A 17,826-nucleotide genomic window follows, 5' to 3' on the forward strand; every position below is an offset into this window, starting at 1 on the left:
TCCACAGACGAGCAGCGTAACAGATGTGATGATGCTCTTTGATCACGGCAATAGTGCCTCCAACAGTGCCGGGACGGAACGACGGCACCGTCTTCCCGCAGGATCCACAGGCGGGGAAAATAACGCAAAGCGAAGGTCGCAAGTGACATACACTTGCAGGACGTAACAAGAGAGGTAGCTATCACAGGTGACGATACCCCTACATACGTGGGCTGTGATCCAAAGAAGTGTACAATTTACCGCGGGTGGCTCAAAGACACCAGCGAAATAATCCTCCAAAGGCACAATTCCTTATGAGAAAATAAAAAGGCGTCCACCAACTGCTGCTAAATTAGGATCCACGTCTGTGATCAAGGTAGGGTCAACTGTTCATTCCAGGCAGCAGTAGTCTCGTCCACGGCTCTCACTAAAAACCAAACACTCTGAAAAAAAACAAAAGAGTTAATGGCCATTCACTAATTAACGAAGGAGGAAGGGCGAAGGTTATCACCTAACTCTTATGAAAAGGGCAGTTAACATTTACTCCTGTCGAAGACCGAATTTGTTTATAAACAATGAAATAACCTAATTTAACATAATACCTTCCTCCCCAACAAAAAAAATTTTCATTCACTAAATACAGAATTTTTCTTTTAATAAGCCACAAGGCTGGACAAAACATCAGAAAATGCGGGGCCATAAAAATAAAGATAATTCAGGGAAAACACTAAAGCTACTACAAACCACTGCTAAGATAAAATATCTTAAACCCCCCCAAAAAATATAAAGAGTCAAACGTAGTATCTACAGTAATAAAAAAATCACAAGGTAAAAACATCTTAAACCTAAACAAAAGGACAAGAACATAGCAAGTTTTAAATACATCACCAAACATTTGGACAGAAATTCAATCATATACCTGTCAACAATAAATTTTAGTAGGCACACAAAGGGAAAAAAAAAAAACTAGAATTATCCACACCAACCTAGGTCCTGGAACAATTTACAAGAGTACAAACCTGTTACCCGGGCTCAATATATACATATCTCGAAACACGGATGTAACCTCAACACATGCAACCAGGAGTACCGAGAAGGTCCCAAGAAACAGAGGGAGAGATCAAAACTTAAGACACGCGAGAGAGCATCCGGGATGCAATTATCCACCCCCTTTAATGTGTTTTATAATTAAATTGAACTCTTGTAGCTGAAGGGCCCAACGCAGAATCCTCTGGTTTGATCCCTTCATACATACAATGAATACCAACGGATTATGGTCGGTCCAAATTTCTATAGGGAATGAAAAGTTAGTTACATATGGTTTAAAATGTACCAATGTCCGCACCAATGCCAGAGCCTCTTTCTCAATGGTTGAGTATTCTTTCTGCCTCTAGTAATTTACGGCTGTAGTAAGATACGGGGCGTACTTCACCATCATCACTACTTTGAAAGGACTCCCAATTCCTACATCACTGGCATCTTGAAAATTGGGAGAAACCAATATGGGATTGGACATGAGTAACATCTTAAGTTTTAAAAATGCTTCTTTGCATCGAGAAGACCAAATAAATTTCTGCCCTTTTTTCAATAAATTGGTTAAGAGGCTGTGCAAGGTCAGAGAAGTTTCGGACAAACCTACGGTAATATCCCAACATACCCAGCACTTTACGAACCCCTCTGACATTACACTGTCTCTTCAAAGCAACTATGGCCTTGATATTGGCTTCCTTAGGAGCAACTTTACCAAAGGCAATCTCGTGACCCAAATAACTAACTTTAGCTTTCCCAAAGTTACATTTACCCAGATTCACAACAAGACCGGCGGCCCGAAGTGCCTCAAAAACTTTTCTTAATCTTACCAGGTGGGTCCGCCAGTCGTTACTGTGTACCACTAAGTCATCTACGGTATGTAGATTTCTGTACCTTCCAGGCCACAAATCACCCCGTTCATCAGACGCTGGAAAGTACAGGCAGGGTTCTTCATCCCAAAGGTCATTACTTTGCACTCTTAAAGCCCTGAGGGCATCACTAATACTGAAATTTCACGGGCACGGCCAGATAGGGGGACCTGCCAATACCCCTTTAACAGATCCAATTTTGTAATGAACCTCACAGGACCTATCAGGTCCAGACAATCCTCAATACGGGGAAGAGGAAAGGAATCATTTTTAGTAACCGAGTGTACCCTCCTATAGTCAACACACATACGATATTTACCATCAGGCTTCTTCACCAAGACTATAGGAGAACTCCATGGGCTTACTGATGGTTGTATGAGATTGTGCTCCAGCATGTATTTAATTTAGTCTTCCACAATGGCACGCTTCTCTGAACCGAGGCGATACGGGCTTTGCTTAATCGGAGAAGCATCCCCAACATCAACATCATGCTGGAGCAACCTCGTCCTTCCTGGAGAGTCCTGAAACAAGTCAGAAAATTCCATAATTAGGCTTAGTATACCTTGTTTCTGAGGTGCCTCCAGATACTCTAACCGCTCTTTTAATACACCTAAATTTTGCAAGTTATTACCTAGAGCATCTGAAGGCACCTGGTCCAAAACATCTTCCAAGTTTTCCTCAACAGGTGCAACCACACTCATAACTGGCTCAAAAACAATGGCCAAAGGATCCTGTCTATCAGAAGAGTAAGATTTCAACCTGTTTGTGGAAAATTTTACATTTACATCGAGTTCCAGGGGCTTCAACTTCCTAATTGACCTCAGACAACTTTCTCAACACCTTCCAGGGGCCCTTGTACCTGGGTTCAAGGAAGTTGTCTGGGTCTGTGCTTAAAACTAATACCAAGTCCCCTGACTCAAATGAACGTACCTTACACTTCTAGTTAAATTTGGTTTTCATCGTAGCTTGGGAAGCAGACAAATTATCTTTGGCATACTGTACTTCCAAGCTACGGCTAACTTGGACTTAAGTTCACTAACAACTCCCACCGTACGCTCTTCTCTCTGATTTGCTTCGAGCAATTCATGGAAGATTTCCAAAGTTCCTCGAACCTTGTGCCCAAATATTAATTCAAAGGGAGCAACGCCAGTAGAAGAATTGGGAAAATTCCTTATGGCAAGAGAGAAAAGGGAAGCCCCTTATCCCAATCCTCTCCTTGCTCATAACTATTTTTTTAATATACACTTAAGGGTCTGGTGAAATCTTTCCACCACACCCTGACTCTCTGGATGGTAGGGTACACTGGTATTGTGCTGAATGGCCAATTCAGCACACTTACTCTTAAATACCCTGCTTGTAAAATTAGAGCTGCAATCTGACTGAATTTTACAAGGCAGTCCATACCTGGAGAAAAACTCCACTACTTTGTCAAAGACAGCTTTTGAGGTTATTTTCCTCATTGGAAAGGCCTCAGGAAAACGTGATGCTCTATCCATTATGGTCAGGAGATGCGTAAACCCTAACTTCATCCAAGGCAGAGGTTCTACCACATCAAATACCAATTCTGCAAAGGGTTCTCCAATTTAAGGAATTGGGTTAAGAGGAGCCTTGGGGATAGGTTGATTGGGTTTACCCATCACCTTACACACTTCACAAGTTCTTACAAATTTCTTCACCGAAGACTTTATTCCTGGCCACCAAAAACATTTACTCAACCTACAAAAAGTTTTACTTAAGCCGAAGTGGCTAGAAAAGGAGTCCTCATGTGCAAGGCTTAACACAGCCTCCCTAAACTTGGTAGGTACGACAATTTGTCTCAAACAAGAAGTCGCATTTAGTTGATGAGCTGGGGGACGACTGACCCTATACAACAATCCTTTCAAAACAACAAACCTGGGCCTGGTCAAATCGTCTGTATTACCCAACTCGAATGAAAATTCATCTTTTTGGGCTTGTATTGAGAGACTGGCACAATCAGATTTCAATAATTTAAACATTCCAAAACTAGAACTACTCCTACTACTACTACCTTCTACTAGCCCAGGCTTCTCTACCTCTACTTCTAAACTACTTAAATTTGGGTCATTATCATTATCAGCTTCCGCTGCACGCTTTGCAGAGGCTCGAGTAATTATTGCCACAGGGCACGCCGTGACAGAAACATTAGGAAATAATTCCTGCCCCTCTGCACTCAACATATCATTCCCAAGGATTCCGTCTATTCCTGGTATTGGCAGGCTCTCAACTACCGTCAGCTCGGTAACCTTGTGATACCCTGGCAAGGACAGTTCCACCCTTACTAAAGGGGCAGAAACCACCGTATCTAGAAATCCTCCCAGGACTACATTCTCCAGAATAGGGAACAAAGTTAGACAAGGACCCTGCCAACACCAAAGATTTAGCGGATCCTGTGTCCATCAAGAACTTAACATAAAGGGTAGAGTTCTCAGATTTCAATTTTCCTGGGTAAATATATTTGTTAAATGGTCATAAATTACCAGTGGAATCACACAATACAGGTTTTACTTTACCTACATCTGGGGATCAACAGTTTTACCATTCTTACTCTCTGAAATAGAATTATTTGAAATTAGCGAGATTGGCGTAGGCTGATTAACATTATTTTGATTCTTATTTTGATTCTTTTGGAGGTAACGGCTCCGGGCTCTACATTCAGCTTGTCGATGCCATGGCTTATTACACCAAAAGCAATTACCTCTAACTTGATTGGTTTTACCCGAATTGCCATGGTTAGAAAAAACCAGTGTGCCCACCACTCGAGTCCTTTCTGAGGCCACTACCAACATGATTGCTCATGCTACTATTTGGGGTACTAGATTGGTTTTTAAAGGGGTTATTTGACTTTGAAGACAAATTACTATTATTATTAGGGTATGAGGACGAGAAGTTACCTGACCCAGCCTGATGGGTCAGGACAAACTCATCAGCTACCTGAGCCGCCTTGGATAAAGTTAAAATTTTAGTGTCCTCCAGATGAACCCTCAATTCTTTACTACACACCTCCTTAAACTCCTCCAGTACCATCAGTTCCCTCAAGGAAGAGAAGTAAGCAATTTGACGACTTTTCAGCCAGTTGTCAAACTAAACTGCTCCTCCTTGAGACGAGCGTACTCAACCTAAGACATAGAATTGGGCTTGTCAGTGGTTCGGAATCTCTGGCGATAGGCCTCAGGGACCAAATCATAGGCCCTGAGAACCAAAGCCTTTATTTTGACATAATCTCTGGCAAGGCCCGCTTCCAATGCATTATACACCCGGAGTGCCTTGCCCGTCAATCTACACTGTATGAGTACCGTCCACGTTCCTGTGGGCCAAGACAACCGGGTGGCAACCCTCTCAGAAACTAAAAAATTCTGGTACGCTCCTCTCATCAAAAATTGGAATTAACTTTAGTGCAGCTGAAATATTAAATTTGTCTGATGAGCAGCTATAGGGAGAACTAAAATGATTAGGGGACCCTTGCACCTTGGCCAACTCAAGCTTAAACTTGAGCAACTCAATCTCATGTTTCTGGGCCCTCTCGTCCTCCTCAAACTGCAACTTCAATAACTCAATTCTCTTACAAATTATATGGAACTCCTCCTGCCCCTGGGCCAATACAGGAGCGGATGGTGTTACATGGTTGGGCACAGCCTCGTCAGCTAAAAAGGGGTTAGTTGAAATATTAACATTTTCAAAAGTCCTGGCCGGAGTAGGAAAATTGGCCTTTACTGCAGGGGGATCAGCGAACAGGGACAAACCAGGATTTAAGCTCACCTCATCGACTATGGATCCCTCTTGGTCTGACCCAAAATAAGTGCCACTCTCAAAATCGCTAGCTAGGCCTCTAGCTACCTCATTGCCCTCAGCCAAACCTTTGAACACTTTTTCCTTAACCAGTTTTAACAAATTGGCCTGAGTGTCAGAGGACTTATGAGGGATCTCCAACCACCGGGAACACTGTACCAAATAAGCCCTTGTCAAAACTCCTAAATTATTTAAACAGTCAGCCGAACCCAAGAATTCCGACGGGTCAAAAGTAAAGTCCTCCATTTTAATGAAAATAATATCCTATGGGGAAGGAAAGCAACTAAACCAAAAATCAAATATCAGCAATAAATACTGTCACATCCCTCCAGAGTTGAACTGCTCCCCCAAACACCGAGTACACCTGCGTACGATCCTGTCACGGTCGCCACTCGTTACGACCTATGTAGGCCGTAGTTCTGGTTCTTTAAACTTTAATTTTTAAATTAGTCGTAGGCAGTACATTATTTATGTAACTTGGTGAACTGAGGGAAGACAGAACAAAAAACACTGGAAAAATCTAACAACATTTATTACAATACACTTGAATAAATTCAACCTGGTATCAGGAGTAACAAAGCTAAGACAAACACCGATGGATTACAAAATGACCTGGAGGACTAATATACTGAGTCCTCTAAATACACAAGGTTGACCTATAGCTAATAATCTAAACCCTAGCATAGAAAAACTAAACAGATCAAAAGCATGGCTCATATACAGTATTAAGCTGGGCCCAAAATTTCAACAAACCACTACCCTATTACTAAACTGATAGGCAGAAAGAAGACTGGAGAAATGAAAAGGCAGAAAACCTTAAAATTACCTACCTACACACAAACATTACAGGCTAAACCCAATACAGTGGTACCTCTACATACGAATTCAATCCGTTCCAGAACCAACTTAGGATGTAGAAAATGTTCGGATGTAGAAACTAATTTTCCCAGAAGAATACATTGAAATAGGATTAATCCGGGGTTGAGCCCAAAAACCTGTGATAACTTCTTAATAAACTACTACACATAATTTCCCATGAGAATAATGCACACTAAATTAGATAATAGACATGTAAAAAAGAATTATCAAAATATGATAAATAAGAATTTGGTTTTTAGCGTCACTTTACCTTAGAAACTCCAGCGCAGGTGTTGTTGGTCTTGCTACGCAGAGAGGAGACAGACGGGCGGCGAGGAGGTAGAGAGGTTAACTACGATAAACGTACACTACCGTAACTTATTCTAACTTACACTAAGTGAACTTTAACATAACCTAGCTTATTTTTTTCTATTTTTCTATTTTATATTTTTACATTTTCTTTTTTTCTTTTTGATGATTAATTTTAATCACTTTCACTCTCTACACTTAAAATTGATTGAATTTTTTTCTCTTCATTCTTTGCTGTTTTCTTTAAACCACTTCCTTCCTCTTCATCACGAGTTTGCTTCGTAGTTTTTTTAAAGAAGCTATCTATAGAAAGTGGCTTGGTACAGCTTTTCAGAATGTTTCGAAAATAAGTTAGGGAAACATCATCAAACTGCGCAACTACATGACAAACCTGCAATTTCTTTGGATGGTATTTGTCGATGAAGTCGACCACATCTTGATATTTTCCTAACACCTCTTATTTGCGCCGAACTTATTGCAAGTTCACTCAAGCTTTTCAATAATTCCTTGCTTTACTTCTAAAGAAAGCATTCCCTTATTCCTTTTCTCACCACTACCACTACCACTTGCGAAACTAAGCCTTTTAGGACCCATGATTTACGTAAAATACCGTAAAAGGATGAATGTAAAAAATCACGACTAAAACACACAGTTAATAGCAGAACGCACAGGGCACAACCACACGAAGCCAACGAGAACAGAGGGTCCCTCCGAAGTCGAAGTGCTGCCTTCTATCGGCGGAAATAAAAAACACATCAGGCGCTATGAGCACCGACTACGCATACGAGTATTGTTTACTTCGGGTGTCAAAAAAATAATTCGGGTGTAGAGTAGGAACGTGTTCGAATTGTACTTCGCTTGTCGAAAAATTCGGATACAACCGGTACGACTAAAATTGCTTACTTCGTGTGTCGAAATAAAATTCGGGTGTAGAGTCAAACATTTGCTCGAATTTTACTTTGGATGTTGGAAAATTCTGATTTAGATACGTTCGTGTGTAGAGGTTCCACTCTACCAAATAATAAAACTAAACAAGACAGCATACAAATACACATACTGTACCACATTAAACTAAAAGCATCAATACTTAAATACATTCACATAAAACGGATTTTGAGCGAAGGGAAAAATCTATTTTTGGGTGAGATAGCCATGGCGTCCTGATGGAAGGTTCCTTTTTGGTAGCTTCCTTGGGTAAATAACTACTAAGATATTCCCAGAGAATTTAACCACAGGTTATCACAGAATTCTAACTTCTGGAGCGAGTATCCTAAAGGTTTCCCTTTTAAGACATCGTATATCAACAGGGGACGCATGTATTAACGCGCCACATAGCTATCTACACCCCGAACAGAGTTAATACTTCGGTGTGTAAGGGCGGAGAATAGCTGGGAGCCGTTCCACAGCTAATCTCGTCCGTGGCTACTTTTGGTACTCGAGACGTAAACAAACGGGCGCCATTGCTAAATGACGTCACGTCCGTCTTTATCCTGAAGCCAGTTGCTTGCCGATCCCCATGATACAGCAGAGCAGGGTGAGACCTAAAAACTGGACGAAGTAGCAGGGAGGGTCCATCAGGACGCCATGGCTATCTCACCCAAAAATAGATTTTTCGCTTCGCTCAAAATCCGTTTTTTGGGCTCAAGCCATGGCGTCCTGATGGAAGAATACCAGAGAATCAATGTATCGTGGTAGATTTTCCCCTATTGGGTAAGCACCAAGGGCTTTGAACAATGTAGCATAGTAATCTTAATAAAAGAACCATAGGGAAGAATCTTCCTGCCCCCCTTGGCAGTGAAGTTCCCACGGGCCATGCCGAGATCAAAGTGGTTATCGAAGGGCTATTCACCTTGCTAGAAGAACCTGAAGAACTTGGAGACGAGACTGAATGGTTGGCATTCATATCGGAACATTCTGGAGTGGCAGACAAGTGGTGGTTGGACACTGTGTGCTGAGAAGGTTAGTTTCGTCTCTAGGGTATGAAGAGTAAGTATTCGTATTGGAATATTACATTGTAAGAGTGAATATATACTAAGGGTTAGGACCTTAGTATCTCCATGAACCATATGGAAAGGGATAATAAAACTATGACAGGCATGTATTTCATAGTATAAGTAGGAGCGGATTGAGACGCACAAGTAATAAAATAGGAATTTTATTTCACAATTGCAGAAAAATTAAATGAATTGCAGCAATAAGTAAAGTTAATTTACAGTAAATTATAATGTACATAGTAATAAAGACTTGCTCTTGAATCTGAAAGGGAATTTCAAATTTATTAGTAGGCACTCGTTCTCGAGGAACGTCAGTCTTTAATTAAAACACATCATGCTCTAGGCATGCGGCACTTGTGTGACGACTATGACATTTCACCTGGGATAAGAACAGTTATAAGAAAGCACTAAGTGTTTTCGACATCACTATGTATCGCTCGAGGGTCAACATAGGCACCCGAAGAGTTAGAGTCCCAAGTAACTCGCTGTTCTATGCAGAGTTAGGTGCAGGTTTCATAACACTACCTGCGGCTACCACAAAATGTTTGACTTCGTGCACTTGTTTCGCATAATGTTTGAAGAAAACACGCGAGGACTTCCAGCCTGTGAAGCTTTTAAGGCTTTCGAAGTCCATACTCTGAAAGAAATTCAGAGACGATGCAACTTTTCTAGGATCGTGACCGGCGGGTGTACTGTCAGGATCCGCTCTGCGAATGAAGTAGGTGATTTTCGCTCTTAGTTGTTTCAGTGACAGGTCGCTGCCCGATGTTTCTCCTTTGAAGAGTTGGCCTCCACCAAAGTTCGAAGTTCTGCGAAGATAGACCTTGAGGCTCTCTACTGGGCATAGAGAGGCATCTTCCTTCAGGGGGCATATTCTCCAGGGGCCCCATCTTTTGGTGGGTAATTCGTTTTTGGCGAGAAACGTCGGATCCGGGGAGAGGGTAATGTCTCCTGAATCAGTAAACAGGATATGACCCTCTTCTCTTGACAATGCCACTATTTCGCTGACTCGGGCTCCTGAGGCAAGAGCAAAGAGAAATATAACTTTCTGAGTCAGATCCTTGAGAGGGCATGAATCATTATCCAAGTTGGAGGCGAAATGGAGCACCTTGTCCAATGACCAGGAGATCGGTTTCGGTGGGGGTGCTGGGCGTAGACGAGCGCATCCTTTCGGCAGTTTATTGAAGATGTCGCTGGACAGATCAATTTGGAAGGCATACAATAGTGGTCTAGTCAAGGCCGATTTGCAAGTCGAAATCGTATTGGCTACTAATCCCTGTCCATTAAGGTGAATGAAGAAGGACATGCAGAAATCAATGGTGATTTCCTTAGGATTTTTTGCCTTGACGAAAGAGACCCATTTTCTCCAAGATGATTCGTATTGCCGTCTTGTGGATTCGGTCTTGTATTCCTCGAGGAAGTCTAGACTTTTCTTCGAGATCCCAAACCTCTTCTTTGCAGCTAGGGAGAGAAAATCATGAGATGAAGGTCCTTGATTTTCGATGATGAAGCGAAGACAGTCGACTTCTGTACTTGTTGGGAGAGAACTGGGCCCGGGAGAGGGATCAGCTTGGGCTGCAGCTCCAGGACCAGGGGGCACCAGTTGCTCCGGGGCCACTTGGGTGCCACTAGGGCCGCTGTCCCTTTGAAGGTTCTCAGCTTGGAGAGGACTTTCAGCAGAAGGTTGGTGGGAGGGAACAGGTAGATCTTGGACCATCTGTTCCAGTCCAGTGACATGGCATCCACTGCTTCTGCCTTGGGGTCCTCGTACGGGGCCACATACCGAGGAAGTTGATTGTTGTCGCTCGTTGCGAAGAGATCGATCTGAAGTTCTGGGACTTGGTGAGAGATGAAGGAGAATGATCTTGCGTCTAGAGACCATTCCGACTATCGGGCTTGTCCGAGATAGAGCATCCGCTGTCACGTTGCGGAATCCTTGTAGGTGAACTGCAGACAGGTGCCATTTCTTCTTCTCTGCCAGACGGAAGATTGGAAGAAGCACCTGATTTATCTGGGGCGATCTTGAGCCTTGGCGATTGAGACATCGAACTACCACCGAGTTGTCTAGGGTTAGACGAATATGGATCGAGGGAGGCAGAGAGAGTTTCTTCAGAGTTAGAAGGACCGCCATGGCCTCCAAGATGTTGATGTGAAACATCTTGAACAGGGGAGACCATGTGCCTTGAGCCTGTTTTTGGTGGGAGTGACCTCCCCAACCCGTGTGGATGTTGAGTGATGGAGGTGGGTGTTGAAGAGGAATGGACCTTTTCAGGGCCTTTGCTTCCGACCACGGCTTGAGGAGAAGTCGAAGTCTGTTTGGGAGCCGTCTCTTGAGGTCTCTTCGAGCGATGAATGCAGAACGTCTCCAGACTCCCGCGGCATCCTTTAGCTGTGCACGAAGCACTGGGTTTGTTACCGAGGCGAACTGTAGAGAGCCTAGAACTCGTTCCTGCTGGCGTCTTGAGATCCGCTTGGATTTCAGTAGCCGCTTGACAGACCCCGCTATTTCCTTCCTTTTCTTCTGAGGGATGGAAAGGTGGTGTGACTGAAGGTTCCATTGGATTCCTAACCATTGGAACTTCTGAGCTGGAGAGAGGCGAGATTTCTTCACGTTTATCTTGAATTCCAGGTGTTCTAGGTACTGGGTGACTTTGCTGCAGGATTTTAAACAATCCTCGGGCGATGGAGCCCAGACTAGCCAATCGTCGAGGTAGGCCATCACCTGGACGTCTCGGAGGCGGCGCTGTTGTACTATGGCGTCCGCCAGCTTTGTGAAGATCCGAGGGGCCACATTGAGGCCGAAGGGCATGGCCCTGAAGGCGTAGCTTTTCCTTTGGAGTCGAAATCCTAGGTAGGAGGAAGCGTGATGGTTCATTGGAACGTGCCAGTAGGCATCCGCCAGGTCTATGGAGACCGTGTAAGAACCTCGAGGCAGAAGGGTCCTTATCTGTTGAAGAGTCAGCATCTTGAACTTGTCGTTCGCTATGAACTTGTTGAGGGGGGATAAGTCCAGAATGACTCTGAGTTTGTCGGAGTCTTTCTTGGGGACACAAAACAGTCTCCCTTGGAACCTGGTGGACTTTACCTTCCTTATCACCTTCTTGTTCAAGAGATCTAGGACATATTCTTCCAGAAGGGGGGTAGATTGTTGGAAGAACTGCTGGAAGGTTGGGCGTGGTTGAGTCCAACTCCAGCCTAGACCCTTCTTGACGATGCTGTGTGCCCAGGGATCGAAGGTCCAACGATCCTGGAATTGGCGGAGTCTTCCTCCCACCGGAAGCACTTCATTGCTTCTGGTGTCCCGAGGGCTTGTGTCCCGAGGGCTTACTGCCTCGGCCGCTAGCTCCCTTTCCTCCTCTGCCTCTAGAGGGACGGCGAGATGCATCTCTGCCTGCACCTCTGCTTGAGCCTCTACCTTTGGGACGAAAGGTAGTCGTCTGTTGCTCTAAAGCAGGGGTGAAAACCGGTGACTGTGACAAGACCGGTTGGGTGACCAGCTGGAAGGTCTGCTGTGGCTGAGCTGCCACTTGGGGAGTAGCGGGTCCCGGAAACTGTCGTCTCTGTTGACGTTGCTGGGGTTTCTGTTTGGAGGATTTCCTCTTAGGTTGAGGTCAGTCGTCCTGGGAGGATTTCCTCTTCTTTGACATGCCCCACTTGTGGAGAAGGTTCCTGTTCTCCGTGGCGGCTTTGTCGGTAATCTCTTTCACGAGGTCAGAGGGAAAGAGGTGTTTACCCCAGATGTTGGAGGAAATCAGCCTCCAGGGTTCGTGTTTCACAGTGGCACCTGAGAACAAGAATTCACGACAGGCTCTCCGAGCCTTCATGAAGTGGTACAAATCCTTCACCAGGGTTGCCATGTGGGATTTGGCGAGTACCATGTAGTGGTCTGGGACTCTGGTGTCACAAGCCATGACGTCAAGTTGGACCTGGTGGGACATGGATGCTGCGAGCCTCTCCTTCGTATCTTGTTCCCGACGAAGGAGGTGGTCGTTGAGTTTCGGGAGATCTTCGTTGAACTGACGTCCGGCTACGTCAGGATCTAGCTTTCCCACCACGAAAGTATGCTGGATATCCTTCCAGTGTCGAGCGTCGGAGGGAGTCACTATGGAGAAGGGTCTGCACTCCTCCAGTGCAGGGCAGGGTTTTCCTTCTTCCACAGCCTTGAGGCACGCAGCGAAGGCCTTTTCCATGAAAGGAAGGACTGCATCGTCGGGAGCGACGTAGGTAGGGTGCTTCTTGCTCAGGGCCGGAAGCTTAGAGCAGGTAAAACCCCTACTTTTAAATGTGTTGGCTAGCATAGCCTGGGCCTTCGCGAGATCGAACACTATCTCCTCCTTGGGTTCGGTCTCCTCTTTAGAGGCAGGTTCAGAACGGAGCCGGACATAACAGTCTGGGTAGGCCTCGAAATTTGGGAAGAACTCCACATCTTCCAGGGGGACCATGCCGATCTTATCGCTGACAAAGATCCCGCCGGTCGCGATAACCATATGCTCAGCATACCTCCAGGGGTTGGCGTGTGAGCATGCAGGGAGACCCCAACCGAGATCTTCTTCGGTTCTTTGGATCCCATCATGGACCTGATGAACTCTTGATTTTCTTTCAGCCTGTCGTCCATAATGGCCTTGATCATCCGGAACATCTCTTGGGCGGATGGAATGGGTTCCGGGGTAGCGGAGGTAGACGGGAGACACACTTCCGTCGGTGTAGGAGTAGGGGCGGTGATGGAAGGAGGAGCGACCTCTTGCTCCGACTCGGTGTATTCCACCTGGTCCTCTTCCTCTTCCGCACCTTGGGCCATAAGGGTCTTCTCCGTGCCCTCCGAAATATCCGACATGTGTTCGTCGTTCTCGGAATCCAGGTGGCACTCGTGCATGGACTGGGCCATGACTACGTCTGGTTCCACCGTAATTTGGACAGTGGGGATCAATTCTTTGGGCACCACAGAATCGGGGAAGGCCTTTGGGAACAGAAGGGACCTCATTTCTTCAGTGGCCAGGTACGGTCCAGTGGCATTCTTTTGGAAGCCACGCACCCACTTGCGTAGCTTATCCCGAGAAGTGTCCCTGACCTCCGCTGAGGGAGGATTATGGAAGGCATCGACTAGGCGAGCCTGGCAGACCGTACAGTTCTGCGGGTCCCAGAACTTCAAATCCCCTTTCTTGTTGGCACAAGGGGCGTGAGTCCTACACGCCGTATGCCCGTAGAAGTGCGGGCGTTTCACAACGCAGAAGTCTTAGTCACACTTCATCTGTTCCTCCTGTGGAAGAAAGAGAAAATGAGTATGGGGGGAGTCATAAGAATGGCTCTAAAACTAAGTTAATATTAATCATTAATTTTAACTTGATAAAGGGTGTGATGCACAGAGGAAGGATTGAGATAGAATAGGAACGGTTCTAGGACAATTGCCAGGAGGACAATAGCCAGCCGGACAATTGCCATTCGGATAATTGCCAGTTTCAGTGCCATGCGGATAATTGCCAGTGGGACAATTACCAGCCGGACAATTTCCATGCTTAACGATTATTTTCGGTCCTAGGTGATTTCCTTGGTTAGAAATTTTTGTAAATATTTCTTTCTGTATTATTTACTTCTAAACTTCAGAATTTTTTGTAAATATTTCTACTTCCAAACTTCAGTAGTGAACATTTTTATTTGTATACTTCAGGCCTTTTAAATGATTTTTACCTTCAAAAGTGAGCGTGGCAAAGATATTCTCGTTGATGCTCTACAGTATATGTACCATAAAAATGGATCTAATAGCGATAAGTCCGTAATCTACTGGGAATGTGCAAAAAGAAAACAAAACTCGTGTAAAGCTAGAGTGCACACAGAATCAAAATCCGAAAACTACGAGTTGATAAAAACTACTGACGAACAGAATCATGAAGCATCTAAAAGTACTGTTGATGCTAAGAGTACTGTTGCAAAGTTAAAAGATGAAGTTGCATTGAATAATTCTACCACAAGATCATTAGTTGCAAGCTGCTTTTCGACATTGGATACTTGCTCACGGGCTGAAGTGCAAAACGTCCAGCATCTCAGGAGAAATGTTCGTCGATGGAGGCAACAAACTATAAGCTCCAGCAATCCCTAGGGAAAGGATCGGTTTTTGCATTTCCAACAAATTTTCAACATCTTTCATCTAGAGAAAAGTTTTTTCTGTATGATTCGGGAGCTGAAGACCATAATCATATTCTGATATTTGCTACTGAAGTTGGGTTTGATCATTTAAGGAGGTATAGAAACTGGGCAGCTTATTTTGAAGTTACTTACATAGGAGTGATGAGAGGAAGAGACGGAAACCGTAGAAGAGCCAGTCCATTATTTCTAATTTCGATTTGGAACATGCACGTAAGAACTCAAATGTGTATGCCACGAACGAACAGCAGTCTCGAAGGATTCCACAGTGCTTTATCAAATAATGCTGAACAACACCCTCATATTTGGAAACTTATAGATCGTCTCATGAAAGAGGAAGCTTTGTTGCAAACAAAAGTGATTCAAATGGAAAGAGGAGATGAGAGACCTACAAACACAAAATATTAGATCAACAAGAGTTTAAAGCAGATAATCAGCCTCTATAATCCTGACGATAAAATCACCTTTCTTAGATCTATTGGTTATAATGTACATATTTTTTAAAGTATGCTAAAAGTGTTATATATGTGTTTTGTAAATAAATTTTTCTTAAACTATTTTCGATAAATTTGATTTACCTATTTTTCCTCTATTTAATATGTTCTTAACAGAGTTTAAGCAAAGGCTATCCATCTTATCAAACATAAAAAGAAAGCAATGACCAATTAAAAAACAGATAGAAAACCATTCAATAATAATATATCAATGACAATTGTCCGGCTGGCAATTTTCCGGTTGGCAATCGTCCATACTGGCAATTGTCCGACCGGCAATTGTCCGGCTGGCAATTGTCCGTTCACGAATAGGAACATACTCCGTGCATCCCGCCCGGCTGGTTACCGTAACCTTCATCCTTGGACAATCCGAGGTGACCGAAGGCACAGGATAGAATTCCAGTAGAAGTCCATAGGGCAGATAGAATTCTATGGGAATTGTCAAGGATATAAGGTTGGGACTGAGGTCACTCAGTTCCAGATTAGGGGACTAAAAGGTCCCATAGGTTAACGGCTTCCGGCAACCAGCCGCGCTAGGATACACGCAGCATGCTGGAAATCTGTAAATGCAAGACGACAGCATGATTACCAATAGAGCAGTAATAAGATACTGATCCATTTACGTAAACAAGCCATCTGGTTGCAGTGTAGGGCTATCAATATCAGATGATAGCTAGTAGAAGGGGGTGCAAGTTGCCTTGACGCCTCCGGAGGGTTCCGGCAGACCGCCGGCACGCCGGAGGCCGCTCCAGCAGAGTTTCTGGCATTAGGACAGACAATATAAAAGTCAAGAGTAATACCAGGGTGGCGGCCGCCGGCACAGTGGCGGCACGCCGGCAGAGGGAGCGGCGGCTCCGGCAACCGGAGGTTGCCGGTTTGGTGACAGGAACAAGGATGGTTATAGCAGAACCGGACTGCCGGCCGTGGATGCCGGCACTCTGGGGGCTGGCCGGCGGGCAGACGACCAAGCTATGAGGAAGGAGGGAGAGCCATCGGCTGGAAGCCGGCGGCAGGCGGCAGTCCCCCGGCACACGGAGGACTGGCGGCCGAGGGGATATGGAATGAGTCACCAAGGTTGGAGGTGGGTACCACCGACAGTGGAGGCGGCAAGGGACCGGCACCCGGATAGTGAAAGAAACAGAAGGAGGGATGTAGGGGTCCGGTCATGGACTCCCAGACATCCCCCCTGAGTGGGTGTACCCATGATAGAGGCTGACACTATCACCCAGAAGCAGGGGCCGCAGAGGACCGGGAGCTAAGGTAGCCCAAGGGAGGGCTAGGGGACACCCAGGGGGGGGGGAAGACCCCTGCATACAGAACACATCCAGTGGCTAACCCCATAGGACACTATGAAGGGTATATGTACCAGAGCGGACTGCACACAAAAGCTCAAGGTAGCCCTATCACTCCACCCTAAGGAGGAGTTGTAGGACAGGGGACAGATGGGTATAGACTAACCTAAGTATAGGCTAGGCCATACAAGAGATAGGTGGGGAGGGGAGAAGAGAAGGGTCTTCCATGGGGGGGGGTTCTGTACCAGAGCGGCCACTAAGGAAGGGAGGACACTCCCTAGCCTAAGGTAAGGCAGCTTGACTGAAAACGGTGCATGGGTATAGTTTCAGCAAGGAACAGAATTAACCCCTCCAAAACCTAACCTAGAGCAGGGATGTACATCCTGAACTAGGAAGGATTGAAGACATATCGCTATTGCAGGAAGGTCGTAGACCTAGCCCTAGCAATAGAGGAAGGACTAGCCGTTCCTCACTCTCAGGCGCAACCCTAAGGGGGTTCATTCCCTTAGGGAGGACAGAGAGGTGATAAAATACTCTGATAATAGCTTGATCCCCTTACGTGGTAGAGGGAGCAAGGCTACACAGAGGGAATGCCCTAGGGCAGGGGGATGAAGGAAGCATATAGGGGTCCTACATGTAGGTTAGGTTAGAAAGGCACACTAACTAACCTATCCCCTATATGGTCCCTGAAGGCGAAAACACTTGCATCACAGTCAATAGTATTGTAAAATAATGCCACTATCTTCATAAATAAGCCTAGGATCACTGATAATTATCATGCATGAACACTGATATAGGCGCTCTGGCCTGGGGGCTATAGTAGCCAACTGGTATGGGGTCAATCGATGACCGGTAAAAAAGCGTCAAAACACGATATAAAAGTTCCTAGCTATGAAGACTAAATAAACTAATAGTATCGATTAGTAAATAAGGCCGGAAGCGTTGTTGAGGCTAACTAAATAAGGCATGCAGAACAACAACGACGCCATAAAATGGCGGGTCCGGTTGAGGCACAGCTCTGCCACAAAACATCAAAAATCTCGAAAAGTAAAATTTA

The 17,826-nt window shown here is 45.0% G+C and overlaps 1 long non-coding RNA gene across 1 annotated transcript in view; it reads right to left on the reverse strand.

Moving 5' to 3' along the window:
* Positions 1-230: 230 nt before the first annotated feature.
* The window catches only part of LOC137626067 (uncharacterized), a 64,679-nt gene continuing 47,083 nt past the window's right edge, over positions 231-17,826 (reverse strand). Inside the window, exon 2 of the long non-coding RNA XR_011040974.1 lies at positions 231-422. This is a non-coding gene — a long non-coding RNA (uncharacterized lncRNA). The remainder of the gene's footprint in view (positions 423-17,826) is intronic.

This window comes from Palaemon carinicauda, chromosome 33, assembly GCF_036898095.1.
Source record: "Palaemon carinicauda isolate YSFRI2023 chromosome 33, ASM3689809v2, whole genome shotgun sequence".
In the NCBI taxonomy this organism is placed as follows: Eukaryota; Metazoa; Arthropoda; class Malacostraca; order Decapoda; family Palaemonidae; genus Palaemon; species Palaemon carinicauda.